General features: G+C 31.4%; 1 long non-coding RNA gene across 1 annotated transcript; it reads left to right on the forward strand.

The window, feature by feature from the left end:
- The first annotated feature begins 453 nt into the window (after nt 1-453).
- On the forward strand, nt 454-1,429 carry LOC117913794. The gene is made up of 2 exons (XR_004651164.1): nt 454-497; nt 907-1,429. It is a non-coding gene; the product is annotated as an uncharacterized LOC117913794 (long non-coding RNA).
- Nucleotides 1,430-6,464: the final 5,035 nt, after the last annotated feature.

The following is a 6,464-nucleotide window of genomic DNA, read 5'->3' on the forward strand; positions in this document are numbered from 1 at the left end:
AAAAATTGGGGCAGTCACCAAAAAATGGGAAGAAAAAAACTAAAAAAAAACTCAAAAAGGAAATAAGAGGGAAGAGAGGAGGGGGAATGGGTCTTTGTATGTGCATAGTGGGGGTATGGGTGAGAGAGAAAGTGTGGGTGGAGTTGTTGGGGATGGTATGGGAGAGAGAGAGGAAAGACGAGAGAGGAGAGAGAAAAGAAAAAGAAAAAGAAAAAAAGTATAATATAATAATAATAATAATAATGGACATCTTATTAAAGGAAAAACTTTGCATGTTAAGCTCTCATTCGATAGGTTTACCTTGAATGTATTTGTTTTCCTCTATGGTTTTTTAAAGGAAAAACTTTAGTAGTGATAACATAGTGGACATCTTTGTCCTTGATGAGACAGGTTGACTCAAGTAGAAGAGCTAGCTAGGGCTAGTATTTAACTCAAGGATGGCTGAGCACAAGAAAGCAATGGCTGCTGCGAAGTCCGATGAAGCAAAGGATAACTTTGTGAGTTTACTATCCGAAACTTGTGCGGTCTCCTATTGAGATATTCATTTGCTGTGTCACTTACCACTGTATTCCTTCATAATCTACGGAAAACCCAAAAGCAGAATACTACCAACTGGATTGCATGGCCTTGTTTAGAGTAGTTTCTTTGGAGAGAATTGTTTTGAATTGTGTGATAATAGGACCTTCCTTTATGTTACTTACGGAGTTTTCACATGCTGCTGTCCAAGTGAGCAGCTTAGATATGCAGTGGAAGAAACCACTGCTAGGATATGCAGTTACTTTGTCCTTTTAACAACTTGCTTGGTTTTACCAATGTTAACCTTCAAAAGGAGGATATTTTACCTCTTGACCTTTCCTGCAAAGAGTTTTCTTGCTCACGTTATTCTGCATGAACCTTTTGGTGCAGAGGAAAAAGGCCTGCAAGTACTACTAATGGTGCCAGCAATGCTGCAGCAAAGAAGGGCCGTGGAACTGGTGGTTTGCAGAACCAGCTTGTTAACAGGGCATTGGAAGGTTTATCTCGTGGTGGAAGAAGTGGTATGAGGAGCAGAGGGTGGGGAGGACGTGGACGAGGAAGGAGCTACTGGTAGCTTTGATTCCCACCCATATTGTGTAACAGAACCATCAGAACAATGGAGTTAGTATGAATCAGAAGAATAGGAACAAGAGTCATTGATGTATTAAAACTCTCTTCTATTGGAACAATTTTTATATATATATATATAGGGGCAGATAATGAGTTTTTAGATTCATTGAGGACCAACACTGGGTAGAGTTCTGCAGGAGCTGCTCTACTTTGACAGGCTCCAGATGACTCGAGGCCCCGGTTTCTCAATCCTTTCTAATTTTGCCCATTAGAACCACCGTTGTTTAGAAAATTTGTTCATGTCTGCTGTTAAAAATCTTTGAATGTTTGCTTTTTGCATGTACAATTGTGGGAAAGGGGATAAATTTAGCTTTAAGAGCTAGATTCTTCAAATTTGATAAAATAGCCTTATGGAATATTAAATATGCTCAATTGTAGACCCCCTTGGAGGTGGGGATACCGGGCAGCACTTGAGGAGTGGGGGCCCTCTTCTCCCAAACGGACTGGCAGCATGGACATGGCAGAGGCCATGCTGGAGTTGGAAGAGCCATACCTGCTGAGAGATGAATAGGGAAGTAGGTAATAGCTTGCCCGGGAAGGTAGGAATAAGAAGAAAGAAAAATAGCAAAGAAAGGGAAAAAACAGAGGGCGCTGCAGGTGGCGGGAGGATTCTTGGAGAGAAGAGCTTGCCCGAGAAGAAGGAGCAGGTAAGGTTTCTATTCAGCTGGACCTCTTTGCTTCCATACCATTTTTGTTATGATTTCTGGGTTTGCTAGTTTGTCTTCCTTTTATTTATCCTGATGTATGAATGCGAGCATTGTGGATTTTATTGTGTTCTTGGATGTTCTTGGAGGTTTTGAGCCAGCATGCCTTCATTTTATGGTTGATTATTAGCTTGGTTTTCAGTATATTTTCGGAGTTCTATTTTGGCACTCATGTTCTTGGAGATGGAAATCTCTGGTCCAGAAGCTCTCTATCAATAGGAAGACCCATGCGTTACCAAAGGGAATCATCTAGTATAGTGCAGCCAGCCCGCAATGCCGTGGGCAAGCACCCATTTCCTGTGCCCAGATGCTGACCCAATGACCATGACCCTAAGCTTTTTTGCCATGCGGATCATTATCCACCTCCTGACCACCCATCAAACTCCTCAATGGCCCAATCTCTCGCCCACAGAAGCCACTCCGTCCATCAAATAACCACTGCCGGAGAGGGAGCCTGCCACTCGTCGCCGTCGTTGCTTCCCTTTTCACCAAGATCTCCTTCCAGCGTTGGAGACGGCGGCGATACCAGCAGCGCCAGCCATGGCAGTGCGAGCTCCAGCAGAAGCAGCAGCCCCCCACCTCTATTCCCTCATACCCTCATGGCCATCATCGACTTGAAGGCCCTATTCCCCACCGTCGGCTTGCTATCCGTTGGCCACCATTTTGTTTTAAAAAAAAAACAAAGTGGCAGCCACCTCCAGATCCTCATGATGGATGTTCAGCTGGTGGGCTTTGTTGGTGGGCTCCCAAAGCCCAAGTTGCATGTTTAGATCAGTTTGCATGGACCTTAAGCCCCATCCTCCAAATTCGGGCCAAGAATACGGCCCCTCTCAAGTCCTTTTTCTAATCTTATAAATATGTTTTTCCAATGAAGATTTTAAAATTAGCTATACGAAATATCATTTTCGAAATAACTTCCTAAAATTTAATTTCAAATTCGGTTTGTAAAATCTCGATTTCTCGAAAATTCAATCCCGAAAATTCCCCTATGCAATGTCACTCGTTTAAATATTATGATCGTTAATTGCTATTATTTCATATGTATTTATTTACCATCTTCTAAAAATCTCATATTAATCTAGTCTAATATTTCAAAATCCCGTGTCTTAATTTAATTTTTCTATAATTCGTTCAAATCTTATTTACGTCAACTAGAATTGTTATCATATATTTATCCAGTTATTTAAAGTCTAATCTTTCAAAAACCTTATGTCCTAATTTAATTTTTTTTTTTTTCAATCCTAGAAATTCCATTGTTCGTTTAAATTTTATTTTCGTTAATTAGAGTTCTTATTCCCTATCTATTTATTTATATAAGGCCCAATATTTCAAAAATCCAACTTCTGAATTTAAATTTTCAATCCCAAAAATCCTATCATTCATCTTTATTCGCCTAAATATTATTCTCGTTAATTAGTGTTATAATCCCATACTTATCTACTTATTCAAAGCCTAATCCTTTAAGAATCCAGCTCCCTAATTTGATTTTCAATTAAAAAAAGATTCCACTATTCATTTGTTATCACTATTATTATAATTCGTTTAAACGATATTTTCGTTAATTAGCATCGCTATTCCATATTTATTTAGTCAGTCATTATTTCAATCATTAAAATTCAAATTTTCAAAACCGGAATTCCAAATTTAATCTTTAGACTCAAAAATTCCAATATTCACATTAATCTATTTATTTATTATTATTTTATCTTATTTATTTATTCTAAATTCCATTTTAAACAATTCATCTAAATTTTCGACTTCCAATTTTAATTTCTAATTCCGAAAACTCCAATATTCATTAATCTATTTATTTATTATTATTTTATCTTATTTATTTATTCTAAAATTCCATTTTAAACAATTCATCTAAATTTTCGACTTCCAATTTTAATTTCTAATTCCGAAAACTCCAATATTCATTAATCTATTTATTTATTATTATTATTTTATCTTATTTATTTATTCTAAAATTCTATTTTAAACAATTCATCTAAATTTTCGACTTCCAATTTTAATTTCTAATTCCGAAAATTCCAATATTCACATTAATCTATTTATTTATTATTATTTTATCTTATTTATTTATTCTAAATTCCATTTTAAACAATTCATTTAAATTTTCGACTTCCAATTTTAATTTCTAATTCCGAAAACTCCAATATTCATTAATCTATTTATTTATTATTATTATTTTATCTTATTTATTTATCCTAAAATTCCATTTTAAACAATTCATCTAAATTTTCGACTTCCAATTTTAATTTCTAATTCCGAAAACTCCAATATTCATTAATCTATTTATTTATTATTATTATTTTATCTTATTTATTTATTCTAAAATTCCATTTTAAACAATTCATCTAAATTTTCGACTTCCAATTTTAATTTCTAATTCCGAAAATTCCAATATTTATTAATCTACTTATTTATTATTATTTTATCTTATTTATTTATTCTAAAATTCCATTTTAAACAATTCATCTAAATTTTCGACTTCCAATTTTAATTTCTAATTCCGAAAGTTCCAATATTCATTAATCTATTTATTTATTATTATTATTTTATCTTATTTATTTATTCTAAAATTCCATTTTAAACAATTCATCTAAATTTTCGACTTCCAATTTTAATTTCTAATTCCAAAAATTCCAATATTCATTAATCTATTTATTTATTATTATTATTTTATCTTATTTAGTTATTCTAAAATTCCATTTTAAACAATTCATCTAAATTTTCGACTTCCAATTTTAATTTCTAATTCCGAAAATTCCAATATTTATTAATCTACTTATTTATTATTATTTTATCTTATTTATTTTATTCTAAAATTCCATCTTAAACAATTCATTAAAATTTCCGACTTTCAAATTTAATTTCTAATTCCAAAAATTCCAATATTCACATTAACTTATTTAATTATTATTATTTTATTTATTTATTCTAAAATTTCATCTAAAACAATTCATTAAAATTTCCGACTTCCAATTTTAATTTCTAATTCCAAAAATTCCAATATTCACATTAATTTATTTAATTATTACTATTTTATTTATTTATTCTAAAATTTCATTTTAAACAATTCATTAAAATTTCCGACTCCTGATTTAATTCCTAATTCCAAAGTTCCAAAATTCACATTAATCTATTTAATTATTATTATTTAGTTATTTATTTTGAAATTCCATTTTAAACAATTATTCAAAATTCAAATTTCTGAACTTAATTTCCGATTTCCAAAATTCTAATTTCTTTCAAATTTAATATCCAAAATTCCAATTCTTAAATTTAATTTTTCAAGACTCCAGTCTTCAAATAATTTTCGAGACTCTAATTTTCAAATAAATCTCAAAAATCCAGTTTTCTCTCTAATAGCTTTAATTCCACTTCGATTTTTAAATAATGTTCTATTTCTTTTGATTTTTTTTTACACAAGCAAGAATGATGAATCTTCATAATTCCGAAATAATGGGTTTCGCGAGATTAATTCAGGCAAGATCAATCGGGCTTTGGTGGGGGCCCCGCATATGTGATTTTATGACTGATTGATTGATTGATTGATTGATTGATTTACCATGCTTGCTTGATTTATTCTATTCCTCGACATGCGCATAATTTTATCTATTCGTGATTCACTAATCCTGTTCCATGATAGCGCATTCGCGACTGGAGGACCAGGTACGTATCCACTCACATTTTGTTCATTCTTTATACATGTTTTGATTCTCATATGTGCATGATCGCTTCAAGTATTCATTGATTTTCTCATTGATTGCCATGTCAGCTTCATTTTATTAGTAGAGACCCGACTTTAGGGACTTAGAGGGGTGCTACGGTCGTTACCGTACCTTCCCAATAAGTAACCTGACCCCCGAACCCAATCTGGTTTTTTTCGTAGATCACCTTTTCCAAGATAAGGAGTCGCGCTTAGGGTTTTCTTTCTTATTTTGTTTACCCTTTTAAAATAAAACAAAAATAAGTGGCGACTCCAAGTCATTTTCCAATAAATAAAAATCATTTTTCAAATTAAAATCGAGCTCGCCATCGAGTGGGAAACGCATTGAGCCGAAATGCGGGGTCCACATCAATTTTTTTTATCACGATTTATTTTCATATTCAATTATGATTAATTTCAATATTTAGTAAATTTGTCATAAAATTACATTTAGATTTAAAAAATTAACTTAGCTAAATTATTTAATTAGTTAAATTAACATGAACTACTATATATGGAATATTAAATATGCTCAATTTTTTATATTATCGTAATATATTTTCATATTTAATTATGATTAGTTTCAACATTTAGTAAATTTATCATAAAATTACATTTAGATTTAAAAAATTAACTTAGCTAAATTATTTAATTAGTCAAATTAACATGAACTACTATATATGGAATATTAAATATGCTCAAATTTTTATATTATCGCGATTTATTTTCATATTCAATTATGATTAATTTCAACATTTAGTAAATTTGTCATAAAATTACATTTAGATTTAAAAAATTAACTTAGCTAAATTATTTAATTAGTTAAATTAACATGAACTACTATATATGGAATATTAAATATGCTCAATTTTTTATTTTATCGCGATTTATTTTCATAT

Source organism: Vitis riparia, chromosome 5, assembly GCF_004353265.1.
Source record: "Vitis riparia cultivar Riparia Gloire de Montpellier isolate 1030 chromosome 5, EGFV_Vit.rip_1.0, whole genome shotgun sequence".
Taxonomy (NCBI): Eukaryota; Viridiplantae; Streptophyta; class Magnoliopsida; order Vitales; family Vitaceae; genus Vitis; species Vitis riparia.